General features: G+C 34.1%; 1 protein-coding gene across 25 annotated transcripts in view; it reads right to left on the bottom strand.

Moving 5' to 3' along the window:
* LOC145668871 (coiled-coil domain-containing protein AGAP005037-like) overlaps positions 1-21,964 on the bottom strand; it is a 1,021,830-nt gene that overhangs the window by 171,922 nt on the left and 827,944 nt on the right. The window lies entirely within an intron of this gene.

Raw genomic sequence — 21,964 nt, forward strand, 5'->3', positions numbered from 1 at the left:
TGGGATCGAACCAGTGACCCGATGCAACAGAGGTGAACGCTCTACCATTAAGCCAGGTGGCCCCTTCACTTCATACAGAGTTATTAGTGAAGTAAAGCACTGTTCATGGATTTTCTGGTACTATGTCCAACACTATCATTTTTTCACTTATTATTTTTCAATTGTAATGAAATTACACTTTAAAATATTCTTAAATTTCAATATTGGATAACTTGAAATACTATGTAACAGTACTGTTAAAAGTATTTGTGTGTAATGTTATTATTATTCAAATTCGAGCAATAATTCGTTTACTTTAATAATTATTCATAATCGTCCCTTATTTGAATGCTTAAATAGCAGATATTAAAAAAAAAATAGTCACATTTTAGTAATACTACCGTAGAGTACCGTTTATATAACGTAGAATACCTACGTATAAATTACAATCAATTTTCACTACTACAATCAAATTACAATCAATTAGTAATGGTATCACTAATTTCATGTAATGGCATTGTCCTGAAGAATATGAATTTTGCATACAAAGCTGGAATAATGTGTGGGATGATAATTTACCATAAAATGATTTCCAACATATGCTTCGTCCGGTTATTTATTACAGGAACCGATTACTCTAGTAAAAATTCTACAGATGAGAATGTAGTGTTTCGATACTATTACATACAATACATTACACTGGTAACTGTAGGTATTGCGACAAAGAAGGAGAGTACACATTACGTGCAATACCTTACATCAGTGACTACCAATAATGCGACGGGGAAAAACGTAGTGTCTGGAATATCATTACAGACAATGCTTTACAGCGATGGCCAAATGGGGGCCTGAAAGTATCTTTCATTATGCACGCGAATACAAATAAAGAAATACGAGTATATGATTTCTTGCATTATTATTATTATTATTATTATTATTATTATTATTATTATTATTATTATTATTAACTTTAAGTGTAACAAGAAGAATTTAGCTGGCCATCATAATATACCTGAATCGTGATTTCAGTTTTAATTGTTAAAATGCTTTCTTTAACATTTTGATTACAAATGAATATTTCATATACCTGTAGTTACTTTCAAATATTTATGACTCATATACAATTGGTCTAGACCCTTCAAATAAGAAGCAGAATACAAAGAACAGAACCAAGATTGATGTATAACATACGCAAATTCAAGAAATCGCCGGGTCAAGGATAGTCCCCCGAAGTATGATTCTTATTTTGTCCTGACCCCGCAGAGAGTAATAAATTATCCGTCACAGCTTTGCACCACCGTCTTTAGCAATAATGCGACAGGGAAGGGATTAGTGTCTAGAATAATATTCCGGTTAGTGTTTTACACCGGTGACTTTAGCAATAATGTGACAGATAAGGCATAATGTCTGAAATCACTGGCGGAGCCAGAATGGTCATTTAGAGGGAGGGGATTACCGGCCCAATTTATATAGGCTTAAAATACGGAATTTTACATCAAATCAGAATAAAATAGTGCAATAATTTATATTTAGAACTATAACAAGGTAGCCTCTACTGTCCTTCCCGTGCATCCGTCAATGTCTGCAATACCTTCATTTGTAATATACATGGCATTTCAAAAAGAATGACTCGGTTTCATAAGGCTGTATCTTTTACACGAATGAAGATAGAACCTTGCACTAAATTTTAAGGTATACATCGAAACTCAAATTGCAAAATCCTGCTTTACGAGGCTGTCGGTAGAGGTCTCTCTGGAACCCAGTATGATTGCGGGTGTTTGGAAAGACTAAGTGATTCATCTGTCAACAACTGTGGGTAAACTGCGACAATGCATAGCAACAGCAGTAGATACAGACATGCTCGCACAAGTATGGGATGAGTTTAACTATGGTCTGCAATACACCAAGGAGACTCCTACCGACAAGCATGTGAACCAGCAACTTCCAGTTGGCGCCAAAAGAAAATCTGAATTTCAAGGTGTAATTTAAAATTTGTCGCAAGGTCCTATCTTCATTCATGTAGAAGATATGGTCTTACGAAATCCTGTCATTCTTTTTCAAACACCCTGTAATACAAAGCATGTTGCTACAGCCATTCGGCAGTTAGCTCCATTTCCCTACAACCAGGCCCGTATTAATATATTGTGCGCCCCTGTGCTCTAAATAATTACCCCCTCCCTCCCGCACAAACTTGTTTTAAACAAGGAAACAAGCCGTGATTTTGCAAACATACCATCTCTTTTTAAGCAGCAGTTTCAATATTACAAATTACAAAAGTTACGACGTAATTTTAAATGACCTAATTCTTTAAATGGTGGACGTCACTGTGAGACCAACTCGAGAATCATAATAGATAGAAACATGAAATTTTAATATGTTTTAAAGCTCTCAGAGAAATTATCCAAAATGAGCTGTTCCAAGTCCCTAGGTCACACCTGAGCTGAGATATGGGGTGCAAAGTCCCCATAAGAATAGCATACGGACATTTTAAAAATAATCGGAAACGACCAATAGAAGAGTTGAATTCATAGTTTTTGGGGTCGCTGATATGAATAGTGACAGTTTTAATCCAATTCAGCTTCAAGGTCATATTCATTCCCCAGGGAGAAGCCTATATTTTAAAAGTAATCAAAAACGACAGATATTAGAGTTGGATTCATAGTTCTTCTAAATTCTGCTGGATCCTTCTAAATTCTGCCGCCCTGTGCTCGAGCAGACAATAACACTTACCTAAATACGGGTCTACCTACAACAATTTTATTTTAAAAATCGTACATCATTATTTTTATCTCAACGTATTTTCAATTGAGATATCATATACAAGAGGGACTATGCCACTTCCACTACAATTTGAGAATGTGTGACCTGTTCCCTGTCGTATCTAACAGTGAACAAGAGACATGACAAGCGATAAATAATTCTATAGGATCAATAGTGACGAACAACACTGAAATAGTTCATGCGGTAACAACCTGCTGGTAAGGAGCTGTCTGATAAAAGAACGCATCTCAGTTTTAAATGATTTGCTGGCAGAACTCTCTCTTAACAGAGGATGCTTCAATTATATTCTGTCTTTAACACATACAAAATTGTTCAAGCAGTTTTCAAGCCATTGTTGATTTTCCTAATGCAAGAGGTTGAGGTGAAATGAATATCTAACACTTGACATAAATCTTATGATCTGCAATCACGGCTTTCATATTATTATCATTATTATTATTATTATTATTATTATTATTATTATTATTATTATTATTATTATTATTATTATTATTATTATTATTATTATTATCTATATATTGAAATGTTAAGTTTGTATGTTTATGATCAAGAAAAGTTTATATGTTTGTCTCCAATCCTTTCGACAATTAGATCTCGAAATTCACAACTGCTAGAAACGTGCCGTTTTCGCTGGACATTCCACATTTTCTGTAGCTTGTCCAGTTCTAATTGAATACTTAAAAAAATGGCCGTTATTTCCTTATTACATTTCAGGGGGTAAACTGGAAGTGTTGAAATTTTAAAAAAGTAAAGCATCACATCCTACGAGTTATACACTCCAACACCACATATTTGTATACAGATGTTGTATATCTCACAGGCGTTTCTTTCATGGCCAAATGATACTAAAAAACGAAGGATAACTGTTTCTCCAATCTAAGATGAATCTTTATTGTTTGGAGTATTTTGCCCAACGAACGCCATGCCCCACTACATTATAATTAATAGCGTACGTAATGTATTTGCTTATTACATACTACATGCAAGAAGAAAGAAAACACTGATCATACATGATGGTCCGAAAGTGAGCGTACCCCTAATTGGTGTTTTCTGATGGTTTTAGGTTTTACTCACATTTGTTTAGTAACACTGCTCTGTTATACATGTTATGACTCTTAAGATTCTTAAGACTTCAAGGTAACTGTGTACAGACATTCTACCATAACTAACACTATACTGTTGAAACTAAAGGGGGTGTACGTCCACTTCCGGACCACCCTGTACATGAATTAGAAACTCCAACTGGAAGTACGCTAAGATCTTGCAAACGGTGCGAGATATTGAAAAAAATCTCCCGTTTATGGTACCCCTTCCCGAGTTTCATCAAGAGGTCTTTCACTTATGTCTGTAAAGGGACATGTAGAGATGTTGTGAGAAATGACAAGGAGATTCATACTCATATGTGAATGATGCGTTGTGTAGAGAGCGCAGGTTCAGCTAGTTATTGTTATTACTTTCAACGTTTGATTCTTATCATAACGTGATAACAAAAGAAAAAGTTTTCTCTTCATCTAACACCATTAATCACCCAAGGTAACAATTTCATTCTTGAATTTTGTCAGTAAAGGATTATTTTAAGGAAAACTAAAAATAATGAAGTAAAGTTAAACCAAAATGAAAATTTAACACCATAGAGCCTCAAACCATTAAACGAAAAAAATAATAGCGATTTACAATAGAACAATACACACATTATCATTAAATTTGCAATTTCTTTTCTTCTTTTTTGAAATCTACATAGTGAATCAGTTAACCTGTTATGGTTTGTGGTCAGCACTAGTTTATCAAATAAATATTGGCTTTCGACTTAATGCTACTTTCTACCACTTCAGACGCAAATGTTTCGCTTCAGTCATTTCATGCAGAAACAAACAAAATAAAACATAAAATTGAATGAAAGGTGAATGGGTAAACATGGACAGATATCTTTCTGCGAATTACTATTCAGATTTTTGCTTTTTTCTAATATCATTCGTACAATACACCATATTGAAAGAAAGTTTAAACAATTATCTTGAATCAATTCGACAACTGTCAATAAAGCAATGTTTTACAATAATTATGAGAATTACTGCACTTAAATCAGAATGATGAAATCATTCTGGTACTCCATGGTAGATGGAATTTTCTCTTGTTCAAAGATAACGTACATGTATCTGCCTTGGTAATTTTACGGAGTGAATGGAAACACATTTAGATATCAATTATGCAATAATAAATCACAGAACTTATTATAAAATAAACATTGGTTATAATTCAACCGGAAACAAGAATTTTAGGAATGATTTAAAAAAAAATGGATCAAAAGATTGCGATCTTGGTCAAGAATTTTAGGAATGATCCAAACAAAATGCATCAAAAGATTGCGATCTAGGCCAATAATTAGTTTGTGGATCAGGCGCCACAAAAATTTTTGAACGGTCCTTAAATCGAGTTTTAGTATTTTATATGGAATAAGCACATCATACTGATCATAGCGATAGTTTGAGTTTGTATGTAGTTCTCCAGATGTAAGGCCTACAAGAAAATTTTTGTTGCAATATGTTGGATCTTTTGATCCAAATATATATTTTATCAAGTAAATAATGTACATCGGTGCCAGTACCGTGGCGTGGAAAATCAGCGGCCGGGGCGAGAGTTTCACATATCTAACATGCCTCTAATCTTAGGGATTTCGAGATATGACCTCATTATAACAACTGCAGCTCCCACCCCTTTATCTTCCCGCCTTTTCTTTCCTTCTAAAAGAAACATAAATAATTATTTTCAATTGAAAGTCAATACACCAAAATTTCAAGTCTCTAAACTTAAGAGCTTTCGAGATATGGTCATCCTGTTATAACAATTGAAACGCCACCTTTTCTTCTTCCCGCCTTTTTTCTTCCCCTGAAGGGGAAATATGAAAAAACGTTGAAACATGTAATAACCTCTGTATACAAATATGTAATGTTCGAATGCATAACTCGTAGGACATGATCACTTTTTAAAAATTTTAACACTTCCAGTGTACCCCCTAAAAATGTAATAAAGAAATAACGGCCATGTTTTTTTTTCTTTTTAAATATTCAACTAGAACTGGACGATCTACACAAAATTTGGAATCGATCAGGGAAAACGGCACGTTTCTAGCACTTGTGATTTTCGAGATCTCATTGTCGAAAGGATTGGAGACAAACACATAAAGTTTTCTTGACAAGAAACATAAAAACCTAGCATTTCAATATACAAATAATAATAATAATAATAATAATAATAATAATAATAATAATAATAATAATAATAATAATAATAATAATAATAATAATAATAATAATAATAATAATAATAAAGCTGTAATTTCAGATAATAAGATATTTACGTCAAATGTTAGATATTCATTTCGCATCATCCTCATTGGGAAAATCAACAATGGCTCGAAAACTGCTTGAACAATTTTGTATGTGTTAAAGACAGAATATAATTGGAGTGGCCTCTGTAAGAGAGAGTTCTGCTAGGAAATCATTTAAATCTGAGATGCGTTCTTTTTTTTTCAGATAATTCCTTACCAGTGGGTTGTTACCACATGACTATATCAGTGTTGTTTAATAAGGTAGCCCTAAAAGAGTCAAAACTTAGTTTTTGAAAGTCATTGGTTGATGACTGTTTTTTTCTTGGCGAAGTAAAGTTTTTATGAAGGTGTTACAAGTCGAGTAGATCGTTCCAAAAAAAAATATTTTATTACGATTTTTTCGTTTTTATTTATTTTCTTTTTTGGAAGTAAACCGGATAGTAGGCAGGTCCGATAGTTGAGTTTATAATTATTATTATTATTATTATTATTATTATTATTATTATTATTATTATTATTATTATTATTATTATTATTATTATTATTATTATTATTATTATTATTGGTTATGTTTATACATGTACTCATCTTCTTACCGTTTTTGGTACCCATAATGCCAGGCTTTCTTCAACCAAAACCTAAGGCTACGAATTTTCACTTTCGTCAATATGACTATTTACATTCTTTTCTTTTTTGTTCTTTACGGCACAATTTGTAAAAGAACGGAAATCACGTAAATGCTTCCGATCACGTTTTGTTACAGAAATTTCCCTCAAAATTCAATGAGTGAAATTGAACCCTTACAGCAGCTTCGGAATCTTCCACTGAAGAAACATCTACTACTGCTGTTTCGCTGCTTTTTTGATTCCCGCCTTCCTCTTCACTCAAGGCTAAAAAGAAATCAATTGCACGCAACTCAATTAAATTAATGTCTTACTCACAAGAAAGGGAGTACCAATGGCGAAATTGTGTGTCAAAATACTTCCTGCAAATTACAGTTCACATTAAGTCCTCCCATCTAATAATAATAATAATAATAGTAGTAGTTGTGGAAGTAAGCAATGTCAAGAATTCGGAAGACGGGAAATGGAAGTAGGATATGATCTGCAGCTGCCAAAAGCAATCGTGATTTGAAGCAATCAAATTTAATTCATCGAGTGAATGTTTAATAAAGTAGACACTAATAAAAAAGTTTGCCCGAAATTATTAAACCCAAAAGGCTTTCCAGAAGTGAATACTTGTTTTAAATATAACGAACATTGTCACGTTACACTCTGGTTCCATAGATTATTCATTCTAGCTTTGGAAAATTCAAGATTACTAATAAAACTCCAACTGACCAAACTAGTATATATATTTTAAGATTATATATTTTTGTGTTACAGTTTCGGCTATGTAACATAGCCTTGCTCAGACACATTGACAATGAATTGATGATCGGATAATGTGTCTGAGGAAGGCTGTGTTACATAGCCGAAACTGTAACAAAAATATACAATCTTAAAATATATACACTGCTTTGGTCAGTTGGAGTTTTATTAGTAGTCTGATTCCGTACCTGAGGAGGCGGTGGTTCAATGGTAGAGTGGTCCTTGGTTCGATCCCAGCTCGTGCCAAGTGAGCTTTGTGGTGATCAACCATCGTGGGCTTGGGTTTTCTCGGGGTTCTCCTGTTTCCTCCCACTTTCTTCATTCCACCAATTCATCTCTTTAGCCTAGCCGGCATAATATGGGACGTAAAACGTAAAGATTTCATTTCACTTCATTTTTTCCTAATACTGTATCATTCCGTCTTACAGCTTTATAGGTTGAAAGTTAACAATAAATACACGTATAAGAAACAGTGAGATAATAATAATGATAGTAGTAATAGTAAGAAGAGGAAACTGTTAGACATAGCGTTTGGCTAACACCGATTAAACTAACTGAAACAATATGGAAAATTGTCAATCAATGGAGCAGAAAGAAGAGTCGACCAGGAAACAAGTGCAGATAGATTTAATATCATAAAAAAACGAAATAAATACTAACTCGACCAGCAACGAGACAGTGCTAATGAATGCACGGAGATACAAGATCAGTCAGAAAATGGGGTTAGAGACTGAAGACATAATTTACAGTTGTCCGAGGTACCTTCAAGCACACTCTCTCTTTTATACAGTATTTAGAATTTAGGATTTAGATTTCTGGGTTTTCCGCATCTACGCCCATATTAAGCCGTCACGTATGAGGGTGACGTCCCTTGGCGAGTACCAGGGCCGTGCCGTGAAAAATCAGCGCCCGGGGCGAGAGTATACTATGGCGCCCCCATACATATATTAAAAGTAATTTTTCCTTTGTTTTGCCCCTTTTTCTCCCGCTTTTTCGCACCCCTTAACTTCAGCGCCCGGGGCCGTCGTCCCGCTCGCTCCCCCACGGCGTCCCTAGCGAGTACATTATCCGGGGAAAGGGAAGGAAGAAAGGATTGGGAAAAGAAAGAAGCGGCCTGGGGACTATATGTTAGCCTAGTGTCAATGAGGAAAACCGAGGAAAACCTCATTCAGGATGGCTGGCCTGAATTTTTTTTAAACATTTTTTCGACCGAGTGCCCCCACCGGGAATCCAACCCGGGACCACTCGCACCGAAGGCGAGAGCGTTAGTATTTATACAGTATTGTCCGTTTGGAAATTCGTACTTGTAATCCGTATACATTTAATGGAAAAAATTATATTGTATGTTTGTTGCAGAAAATTTTGGTAGATCTCTCAATTCAAATACTGTCAAATACTAGTATTTTTGCAATCTTACCCCCATTTTTAAACTAATTTTACAAAGACACTATACCTGATATGACTTATCAGTGGCGTATTTACGATTATGTTTCGGGGGTGGCTTTGCTAACTTTCAAGTTGGGCTTTGCCTGAAAATGCGAAAATTCTGTATAAGATATTTCATATTTTTTACTATAGTAAGTAAGATTTCGGAAGGGGGGGGCTTAAGCCCGGAAGCCCTCCTTAAATACGCCACTGTGACTTATCAAGAAGTCTGCGTAAGCCTGTGGTAGAGGCAGAGTCAATCACCAAACTGGCCCGGTTGCTCGTTAAAGATAGTGCAACAAGTTAAATCTACAAACATAAAATAATGAATGTGGGGCACAATGGGTTTGTGATAGAGAGCTTACCTCTGGTGTGTCGGTCCTTAGCTTGATCCCCGGACAAGTCAATTTGTGGTGGACAACATCGTGTTAGTGGGTTTTCTCGGGGTACTCCCGTTTCCTCCCATATTCTCATTCGACCGGTTATTCCATCATCACTCACTTGCCTTAATCATCGTCTCCCTTAGCCTAAAAGAGTATAAGCATGGGACTTTAAACTGGATGATTTCATTTCATTTTCATTACAAATATGAAATTAATTATTCAGAGACAGCTAACATGGATAAGCCCAAAGTCGAAAATTTAATGTGTTTATTTAAAAAAAATTATAAATCCATTAACTCATGTGTTATAGGCTGACCATGACCGCCAGAAACAAGTGAATGTATAGAAGCACGTTAATTACATCAAGGAAGAGAGTAACCATCTTGTCAAAGTGTTTCAAACAATACACGAAGAATATTGAGGTTATTCCACACATAAAACACAAAACAATCCATTCATTTATTTCTTTTTTTCTTTTTTACTGTGAACTTAATTATCTCTTCTGTTATCTTCCTCTTCTTTCAATTCTTTATCACTTTCTCTTGTTTTTCTTTCTTTTTTGTTCTTTAGAAAATAAGTACCTTTCTCCTTCCGGTGACTCTTTATATGAAACTTCAAGGTAAGCATGACGTTTGGTTCTTCAGTTAAGCATCTGGTCACTCTCATAGATAACATGCTACAACTTGTATACACTTAATCATTATTAAGAGGAGAGAAGAAGCAGTAAAAACATTGTTTCAGGTGAAAGAAATATCATGAAGAAAGTATAGCATGGACACTAGTAATTTTCTTCACTGTCAGGACCCTGAAACATATAGGTCAGTTTCATCAACTTTATAGTATAGAAAAGAGTTCTTTCTTTTCCAATCTTGTTCTTATATATATATATATATATATATATATATATATATATATATATATATATATATATATATATACACTTTTAAGCAAAAAAAAAGAAAAAGAAAATCAAGTAACTAAAATCTTCACCATAAACGATATTGAAAACGTGACCCATGTTTATTTCATTTTTTATTTCATTGATTAGTGTGTCGGACTGGCCAAGTTCAGGGCCCTTGGCGCGAGTTCTTAAAGGCCCCATATATATATATATATATATATATATATATATATATATATATATATATACAAAGTTTACACGTCAGTTGCAAAACATGAAAAGTTACAAAGTTACAAAATCATATTTTCTGTATTGAATAATATGTAGTTCAAAACAGATCGCAAAAAAGTTACAGTAATATTGAGACAATCAAACGTTATCGTGAAGCTACTGATATGAGAAAGGGGGGCCCGAGAAGACTTCTTTCGGAAAGACGAACTTAGGCTTCTACAACCTTTTTCAATAGAAAGACTCAAAGAAAGCATTTGCGATAGCGAATATTCGACCTAGACCTACAGGTCCTGCGCCTCGTAATTTCTACGGGGCCCCTTGGACCCTTGGCGAGCGCCAAGTAGCCAACGTGGCCAGTCCGGTACTGTCATTGATTTATAAGGAGAAACCATTTGTCTGATTTCATTCAAATGAATGATTTTTCTAGTTTCTTCTTTTATTTCAATGGCTTCTACATCATGTAAATTAAAAAACTTTGATATGTATTAGGGATGGCCAGAACCGGTTCCTGGTGGAACCGGTTTTCGGTTCTGAACGGATCCGGTTCTACAAGATCGGATTCCGGAACCGGTTTTTCGGATCCTGGCTGGAACCGATTCCCAAGATTCGGTTCCGGAACCTGATATTTGGATCCAAGTTTGGAACCGGTTCTGAAAACCAGATCTCCAAGAACCCGTTCCTCGCAGAAACGGTTTCGCCGGAACCGGAAGTTTGTAGCCATCTCTAATATGTATAATTTTATGGAAATTCAGTTTGAAAAAGAAAGGCATTTAACTGGGTTTGAAGATCAAATAGATGGCGAGGTTCTTATAGATCAACTTTTAGTTTTACAAACCAATTCTTGATTTTCTCAAAAACTACGCATAAGCTTTTACATTCAGCTTATGGGCATTTTACATTTGCGCATATCATTTTATTCAGCTTAATAAGATCTATCGACTGATGCATATACCACATTTTTTCCCCGTTAAACGTTAATAATATTGTAGAAAATTTGAAGGTGCTGCGGTGCAAGTGTGTGCAAGTGAAGCGGAAGGACAGAATCAAGAATGAAGTGATTTGGGAAACAGTAAAAGTGAGACCAGTAGTAGACAAAGCTACAAGACAATAGATTAAGATGGTTTGCGCATGTGAGAAGAAGATCTTTAAAGTACGTACCTCACCGAGTGGATGATGTAAAACTGAATGGGAAAGGAGCGCGAGGCTGGCCAAGAAGTGGAGAGATCATGTTAAGAACAATACGATGCAGTGTGGTGTCACAACGGATATGATACAAGATAGAAGAAACAGATGGAGGATAGGATCCGAAAAGCCGACCCCAGCTAACTGCGAATAAGGCTTACAAGAAGAAGAAGAGAAAATAGCTTTCAATTAACGTTCTCAGAATTGTGCATATTTCTTGTAAATAACTGAAGCATCTGGTAAGAAGAGTGAAGCTTGTGTCTTGAAATGGATTGAGATGAAATGGTAATTAAGAGAACGGAAACTATTAATTGCCAAGTTACCTGAAGCTAACCAAAGTTCACATTCCTTTAAAAACAAATTATAGTTTCGAGCTCTGTAGAAAGAAACATTAGATTTAAATCAGGAAATTGCAAATAACTAGTTGTAAATTCCTGCTTTCTACGCGAACAAATATACATCTCTGTGCTTAAGAGATCTGAAAACTTTGGTTTGACATAAATTTCTTCTGATCCTCTAAACACCTTCAAACTCTTCTAATCTATTTAGCACACAAAGAAAAGCAATTTCATTTACAGTAAAAGCAACCGAGCAGTCACCGTCACTTGTATATGAATTCTTGACACCCTATATGACCTGTTAGGCCGCAACTGCTATCATTACGATGCGCACACAAACCTTACTGTATATGCATACATCATATGCATATACAGTAAAAGTAATAAGTAAAATGTAATAAGTAATAAGTGAAATGTAATAAGTAAATAATTTACGATTTGAGATAACTTACATAATGAATTTATTGAACAAACACAATTAATTTTAAAACCAATTAAACTTAACAACATAATGTCAAATATAGCCTACATAATATAAATTTTTGTTTATAATAATCTGCAGCTTTTTCCGATGCCAGTATCGTTTCATTTCTAACGAAAAATGCAATACCATGGATCGAAATTAGTGTTGCATACACGGCTTAGCATGACACGTGTAACAGTATGGTTGATATTAGTTATGTGTACTTTAGCTCATTAATTGTACTTAGTAATGGAAGATAGTAAACTGCATCTTGAACGTAGCCCCAGAGGGGAGAAAAAAAAAAAGGGAAGGTCTAGGTAATGTGGCGACCATAACAGAAGTTTGGCATCATTATCACTTCCGCGCCCAATTCAACAATGTCGTAATTTTCTGTTCAAGAATGATCTAATCTCGCTATGGAAATGTGGTCCGTGCTCCATTCAATTGCAAGATATACATAGGTACTACTATCTTCAGCCAGTTGAGGGAATAACTACTCGATCAACATATCAAGGAAACCCGTATTCTGTAACTGCTTCTTTTATGAGAAAGAAGGGGACGTAAACCTATTCTCTTAGCACAGCGCAAAATACGTTCACTTTGGGGGAGTTACGAACTAACTGAACGAACTAGTTTGGATTTTCCGTTCCCTAAATACGCAAACTGTGTGTATTTACTTTTCCATTTACATGAAATGTCGCCTTGTCTGTAATAACAAGGCTCTCGGAAAAATTGTCATCTTCAGCCATAAGCCTTTGATAGTAATTTCACATAATGGCAAAAGAAGAATGGGTAGAGTAGAACATGAACCTCTGTCGCCATGTTGAAATCTGTGATATTTTTTGAAATAGGAAGATAGTCATGTGATATATCAATTAGGACCAGCACGTTCTCAAAATGTCAATTATGAACTTTAGAGATCGACATTTGTACTTATTTGGAAGATTTAGAATCATCTTTACAGTTATTTACGAAAATCTAGGAGACTGATACCCGTATGTTGAAAGTCTGGATTATCACAAAAACACATGTAAGTTAAACATATCAACAAGTCAAGAAAACTAACAGTGAAATTTGATATCCAAGTTGATATTATTACATTATTATTATTATTATTATTATTATTATTACTATTATTATTATTATTATTATTATTATTATTATTATTATTATTATTATTATTATTATCAAATTTCACTGCTGGATTTCAAATTTAACAGTGTAATATTGTTGATTTTATGCACCTTACCAAGATACTAATCGAAACTATGGATTGCATAAAAACAAAAGATTACGTACGTTTTATCTAGCTCTTCAGATTTATCTATGTATACATCAGTAGAAATCTATTCTTTTTAATCCGTTACGAAGCGTAAACTTCATTAGCATTCCTGCTTATAACTTTATCGAAAAATCATGTAATGTCATAAATCCATAACGGACTTGGTTTTCAAAAAATCAACGTGAAATGTAATGATTTACGGTTTGATATAACTGTTAGATAATGACTTTGAATAAACACAATTAATTTTAAAATCAATGAAATTTAACAAACGTAATGTCAAAATGAATGATAATAGCACACTGTATAAAGTTAAAATAATAATAATAATAATAATAATAATAATAATAATAATAATAATAATAATAATAATAATAATAATAATAATAATAATAATAATAATAATAATGATAGTTGGTACTGAATGAAAGAGAAAAAGAAAATGTGAATACTTTGAATTTAAAAAAAATGCAACATTGCTTACATCAGTGGGGTGCGCCCTCTGGGAAGCGTGAAGAGCGAACAAGAAAGACGCAAACAAGCTACTGACAAACTAGTTTAGTGATTAGAAAATATTACAAATGTTGTAACAAAGAAGTGTTAAATTTAATAAAAATTACAAACACAAAATAACTATTGAGTAAAGACTGCTTCCATTAAGAAGAAAGCTGGTAAAAAAAAAATATATAAATAAATAATGCTGTACAAAAATGGTATGCAAATAAAATAAATTGGTGAGAATTATTATTATTATTATTATTATTGGAAATATGAGAATTTAATCATTATCATGATCATAAGTGTATTCTGTCACTATTAGCAAGGTAAAAAAAATAATAAATAAATAATGCTGTACAAAAATGGTATGCAAATAAAATAAATTGGTGAGAATTATTATTATTATTATTATTATTATTATTATTATTGAAAATATGAGAATTTAATCATTATCATGATCATAAGTGTATTCTGTCACTATTAGCAAGGTAAAAAAATAATAAATAAATAATGCTGTACAAAAATGGTATGCAAATAAAATAAATTGGTGAGAATTATTATTATTATTATTATTATTATTATTATTGAAAATATGAGAATTTAATCATTATCATGATCATAAGTGTATTCTGTCACTATTAGCAAGTCATCGCAACGGAGAAGCATTCCTTGCACCACGGTCTTCAGCAGACCTTTTTGTCTTCTCGTATAATTTTTGTGTTTTGATCCGCGGCTGCATCTCAATTTTTCTTTAAAAAAATTAGACCAATGAACGGCAAGAAGTGGGGCACGAAGTATGCAGAGTTCACGAAAGGGGATGCCAGGTAAACAAGGCTGGGAACTAGTTCGTCACTTTGTCACACAAACCGAGGTTGTAAACGTCGGTCCCTACTAGTTGTATGATAAAGGAGCCAAGTCACTACTTGAGATTTAATTCGAGGCGAAACAGAGGACCTGACCCTACACTCATGTGCACTGAAAGCTGGAGCCCAAGGCGTGAGGTGACAGAGAAGCCCTACATTATCTCTAATGTGGGGTTGTGTAGACTTCCAGCTTATGAGAGAAAATCCAAGTCACTAAATAATAAATTAATAAATAATGCTCAAAAAAGTTTTGTAGGATGGCAAAATATTCCAGAGGATTATAAGTCCTCCTTTGCAACTCCGTTGAGTTGATTTTGAGTTTAACGTCTCTTTCAGCAGTGAGGCTATATGATACGTGGACCTACTGATTAACGTGGAATCCGAACCATATGAGCTTCCGCCGGGAATCGAATCCGGATCTCCCACGCCAAAGGCGCGTACGCTAAATGCTTAGCCACGGGGGAGCTCCCCTTTGTAACTCCGTACACAAATCTATGAACATAAGGAGGTTGCGGTGGCTCAGTACTAGAGTGAGACCCCTGGTTCGATCCCAGTTTTGCCAGAAAGGCTTTGTAATGGACAAACACCGCGTGTGTGGATTCTCTCGGAGTTCTCCTGTTTTCTCCAATTTTCTTCATTCCATCATTTATATTCATTATCATCATTGTCTCCCTTAGTATCGGTGCATAATCGTAGGACATTAAACTAAAAATATACGTATATAAATAAAAGAATTATGTAACTCGTGACTAATAAATATCAGGAAGTCTACTAAGATATAAACTATAAAAAAAATCGATATTATACAAACAAATCGAACTCAGTGTTAAGCCTTTTCCATGAAATACCTCTGCCAGCGAAATTTTCCGCAATTTCATAAAAGTTACAAAATAGAAAATAACTAACTCCAAGAAAATGAAACAAGAAAACAGAATTCTTTTCCTTGAGAGCCGTTTCTTAGTCTCAACACAATCAGACGGAGAGTTTCATTACATTTTCCACAAAATATATTTTCTTTTTCTTGTTTTCACAGGATCAATAGTTTTGTTTGGGAACAAGAGAGGAAATGGCCTCTTATAAAAGGAACGAAGAAGGACTGTGAATAGAACTGGCACCACTGAACAAAGCTGTTCCGGAGAAAGTGACGTAAAAGACATATAACAGACATACATTGTTGACGAATTAGCAATCAAGAGCTGGAAGAACACAAGAGAAAGAATTTCCTTGTGTCAGGGCTTAATTAAAAGCAAAAGTATCAAGTACTTAGAACTGCAAAGAAAGTGAAAAATAAACTACAAGGAACGGTAGCGGCGGTGTAATTGTTATAAGTGATAAAAGAGTTGGTGATTGAGCCGAGAACTGCTTCTACTACGAAAGGGAGTGGAAGGTATTTAAATGTACTAGTTCAAGTGCAAACAAATCATGAGCCAAATAAATCAAAATTCACACATCACAACATAAGAAAGTGATAAAGAGCTGTGTTTTTCCTAATGAAAAGCGTGAAAATACGACGGTTGGAATACTATATAAAAGTTTGGAAATTTAAATAAAGAACACAGTTTGTGATTCAAATCATTAGAATACATTGTCATATGTGTTCAATGACTCTCTAGCATGACTCAATTGCACTAAATAATCCCAAGGAAACAATTATTGTAAGCAGTAACGAATTATGAAGAGTTGTAGTAGCATGTCGCGGGCAGATGAATTAGCAACTTGCAGACAGACAGCAACTCGAAAATGATCAGACTTTAAGTCGTGAGCCGATAACGCGCCGACAGTGGGCCAATTTTATAAGCATGAAGTGGTTTTGTGTCAATTTTATATCGTAAGATGCTACTAAGCCAATTGCAACGACCAATTGTTCACAGGACAGAGGATAAGAAAATCATTTACAGCTAAATTTCTGTATTTGCTTACCCTATAACAGGCTCATTGATTAGTAATTATTTTCTTGAACTAAGAAACACATTTAAAAATGTTCAATTTACAAAATTAAAGCCATTAATAAATGATCATTTAGGGCATGATGTTAATATTGCACATTTAGTAACACGATAGTAAAAGTTCATTGTTCAGACAATTTCATCTTTTTTTACTGTTATATTGTAACAATATGTATGAGATAGAAATTTGTGGATAGTGTTTTTAATTCTGCCACCTCTGCAAACCTTGCTCGAATTTTAACAACCTTAATAAATTAATTTGGCCTTTATCCCACGTCTGCTACTGCAAAAAATCCCCATAACACAACATGCCGCGATCTGCGATGTGATCGCAGAAAATTTGCCGCGCTTCTGCAGAAAAATTGCCAGAGAGAGAGAGAGAGAGAAAGAGCCAACATAAAAGTTTAAAAACAATGCCTGCTATGTGTAGATGTCTTAAATGCAGGGCCGACTCGCATAAATATAGTTTGAACTGTTTATTACGTTGCGTAAAGCGTATTTTTAACAGTCACAAGTGTTTCTTCTCCACAAAATTTTTGCAGAATTCCTGCAAAAATTTTTTGAAGAATTCTTGCAGAAAATTTCTGACTTACAAAAGCTCATCGCAGAAAGACAAAGAAAGTTCTGTCATCGGGCAAAAAATGTGTCTTTAACTCCTAAAAGATATAACTAATTTAAGTTTTAGTCTATGCATAATTTATAAATAATGATTTTGTTCCATGAAATCTAAGTATAGGCCCTAACATGTTAGCATTCTTTAACTTTTTTACTATTTGTAAATTACTTTTGTTGTTGAACATTCTCTACTGGTTCTATAAACAATTCGTTGGAACTAGAAAATCCACCGCGTCTACCGATATACCCTTTTTGTTTCCCATCAAACCGATTTTCTTTTATTTCTGAATATTTAAATGTTTTTTATTTCTCTTTCTTTACTCGGAGTACAACAATTAAATGTCTTTTCGTGTTAATGGAAAAACTAAAGGTGGAAAGTAGTATTATAGCTTCAGTAAAATGGAAATGTTTAAAACAATTCAACATTTTTCTAAGCAAGGAAACTCATGGGCGTCAACCCCACCGGGGACACCGGAGTGTCCCCCAATATTTGTAAAATCTGTTTTCGTTTCCCCGCAATATTTCAAGTATTTTAGGCTCAAAAAGATGCTCAAGTACCCAAAAGAAACTCAATCATGTAGCAGTTTGCTATGTTCACAAAACAATGTTGAGCAAAGTGGATATGAAAAAAGTAGCACAAAAGTTTGTTTTCAATTGTGAAAAAAGGCAATCGGTTTTGGGCCTATGAAGGTGAAGGTGGAGTAAACTGTAAAGTAACTAACATAGTGGGTGGTTTTTATAGTGCTTTGTTTAGATAGCGAGCAGCAAAGCGATTGATTGATTGATTTTAGTTTAGCGTCCCTTTCAGCAGCGAGGCTATATGAGACGTGGACCTACTGATTAACGTGGAATCCGAACCACATGAGCTCCCGCCGGGAATTGAACCCGGGTCTCCCACGCCAAAGGCAAGCAGCAAAGCAAGTTTGGTTTAGCTATAAACAAAAGGGGGGATTATCAACTGATGTTTTAATTAGACCCTATACTTTGTTGAGTGTCATTTACATTAGTTGTAGGCTTGTAGGTCTAAAACCTGTTTTCAAAACTTTATTGTCTCTGAGTATTCACTTTACACTATCTTTTATCATTTTGTTTTTCTCATACACTTGGTATAATTTAAGTTTAAGTAATATTGCAAATCAAGGTTGTATTTTAACTGTTTGAATAAACAAACTGTAAAGTGTGTGTTTATGAAAAGCTAAACTATCAACGGTAAAAATAAAACAAATTTTTTTTTCTTCCCCCCCCCCCTTTTTTTGCTTTTTACGAAGACTATTTTTAAAATTTTCCAGGGAGGACCCCTGTTTTACTGGGGGTATTCCATACACTACAGTCCCTACAAACTTTATGTTCTGCCGACGCCAATGAAGAAACTAACATATTGAAATGGAATGAAATCCGTAGTTTTACATCGGACAGTTTATGTCCTGTAAAAGAGATGAATGATTAATGATAATGAAATAAGCAGTGATACAAGAACGTGGGAGACAATGGGAGAACCTCGAGAAAATCAAACACACAACATTGTATACCATTACATCACATGGTCAGGGATCGAACGACAGCTGTTATATTTATGTTGCAAATAATGAAAATCACCTAATTACAATCTTTTGGATGAATATTTCCAAAATATGTCTCATTCGAATAAATTAGGTTAGCTTATGAAGGAGGTTTGGTAGCGTGCATTACTTATGCCATGCATGGTTTGAAGTTCGATTCACGGTGAAGTTAACCTCCATCGCTAGGAAATGGGGGATTTATTAAATAAACAAGTAGCGGCCTACGGCCAGTGGCGGATCGAGCACACGGCCCGGGGGCCAAGGAAACACGGTTTTTTGAGTGACAATAATAATAATAATAATAATAATAATAATAATAATAATAATAATAATAATAATAATAATAATAATAATATTTTTTTTCAACATTAGATATAGTTTCAGTTCCAGTTTTTCTGCTATGTAATGTGTAAAACAATACTTGAGGTCTAGAATGTCAATGTCTAGCCATTATATGCATCGAAAAAGTTAAAAAATTCTGCAGGACCCATGAAAAATTTATGATATACCTATCATAGTCTGAATTTTGGCTGCCACGCCTCCCCAGTTTTTATCTTTTACATTCACCACTGCCTAGGGCGTAAAAAGCCATAAATAACGGCCTTGGAAGTCGATACGATGATCATGCGTCATCTATTGAACGTAGTTTCTTGTGGGTTACACCTCATTATGGCGATAGAATTGATGTAACGATGAAAAATGAATTATGGAGTAGACTGATAATAAATACCCATGCCCTAGCGCAGGAGTTTCCAATCTTTTTAGACTGACGACGAACTTTGTTTAACACTCATGACATCGAGATGCACTTGCTTCATTTTAGTGTAAGACAGTGGCGTATTTACGATTTTGTTTCGGGGGGCTTTGCTAACTTTCGGGGGGGGGGCTTTACCTGGAAATGTGAAAATTCTGCAAGATATTTCATATACTTTACTATAGTAAGTAAGATTTCGGTGGGGCTTAAGCCCGGAAGCCCCCTTAAATACGCCACTGGTGTAAGACTACAAGTTTCTATTAAATTGTGACTCTATGTTGTAACACACATATATAATTAAATATTGAGGTCCCAGTTCGTTTAAAATTACTTTAGTAATCACCAAAACTTACCACGATAATTATTTCAATAAAATAAACTATTTTTGTTACTTTTAAACTTTGCATGTTCTTAATACTTATCATTCATTTTGCAGAAATTAAAAATACACTTCAATCACTTATGGCTTCCTCACTTATTATATCTTTAACAGTAGCAAGAAAACAAGTTTAAACAAGTCTGGCCACGAGATTTGTTATCATGAGGTACCGGACTATTGTCCAAGTTGCTCTAAAACTAAATATACATAAATGTTATCGTTGCAACGTAGTACTGACTTGTGAGTATCGTTAGTGCTGTGTATAATCCGTCCCAATACTGATTTGAACTGATTATTTCTTAAATACTTCATGGTTTTTAAATTGTAAAATTTTGCAACACAACCTACGGAACTCCGCTACACACCCTGTGTCTCGACATACTATGAATCCCAACTGCTCTAGCGGAATTCGAACTTAACTGTTTTGTGCCTAGTCTTAAATTTCTCCATCTGTGCAAGTAGCAAACTTTTCTTTTTTTTTTAACTTCTTTTCTGATTCGATTGATTAAATACAAATTTTCATTATTACACCTGGCTGCTGATTTATCGAATTATTTGTATCATGTAACGTGATAAATCCGATAACAGACTTGTTTTTACAAAATCAACGTGCAATGTAATAAGTAAATGATTTACGATTTGAAATTAATGATTACATAATCAATTGACTGAATCAACACAATTAAATTTAAAATCAACGAAACTTATTGTCAAATATGTATGATAACGTATCGTTGTGTAAAAGTTTTTTTTTTTTTTTTTTAAAAAAAAAGATATGATAGTTGATAATATATGAAAAAGAAAAGAACGGAGTATTTTATTACCGAATGCTTTGAGAAAATATATACTCGAAACAATAAACTCAAATAGGATTCCAGTGTATGATTGTGATAAGCAATATCAACCGTTAAAATTCCGTACCACAAAGAAACTATATAGATAACATTAGAGCAAAAATCAGATTTCTTCATAAATCTAGTTAAAAAGTATATAACAAATGTGTCAATGACTTTATCGTTTCATCTTTTTTAACACTTACGATTACTCTCCTCATAACATGGCACTCGTAAAACAAAGAAAACTCATTGAATAATATAGGTATCGAAAGTCGAACACGCAACCCTTTGACACGAAAAGAGCAAAACTGCATGACAAGAGAGCAAAGTCCTCTTGAGTTCAGAACATGCAAATGAAAAAAAGGAAAAAGAAAATTGATAAAAAAAAAGTTGAAGATTAGGGGGGGGGTGAGTGAAGTGATGGCGGGAAAAAGTGTACCGGAACACGAAGCGCCGAACGTTCGAAAGTAAGCCTAAGCATCTCTACAAGATGACACAGCTTAAGTGAAAAATAATGATAGTCTTTTCTTTTTAATCTCTAAACTTTATGTCCGGACATTGAAAGAAAACCTATTGACTTTGTTTTTTTTCTTCATCTTTAAGCACTATAATTTGCTATACTATAATTCAGGATTGGAAACATTTTCATCTCACATATTCGTATTATGTGAGTTCATTAGAAAAATTACATCAGATCTCCTCTTTTAATGCCCATTCAATGATCCTAACTAAAAATCTATACCTACACATCGCTGGCTTGAGATGAATGAAATTCCTTTTAAAAATGGAAGATAGTAGGTTGGTTAATTGGTTTATCTGGTGTTTTAGAGTCTCCATCGGCTACATAATTA

This window comes from Thermobia domestica, chromosome 13, assembly GCF_964235325.1.
Source record: "Thermobia domestica chromosome 13, izTheDome1.hap1.1, whole genome shotgun sequence".
Lineage (NCBI taxonomy): Eukaryota > Metazoa > Arthropoda > Insecta > Zygentoma > Lepismatidae > Thermobia > Thermobia domestica.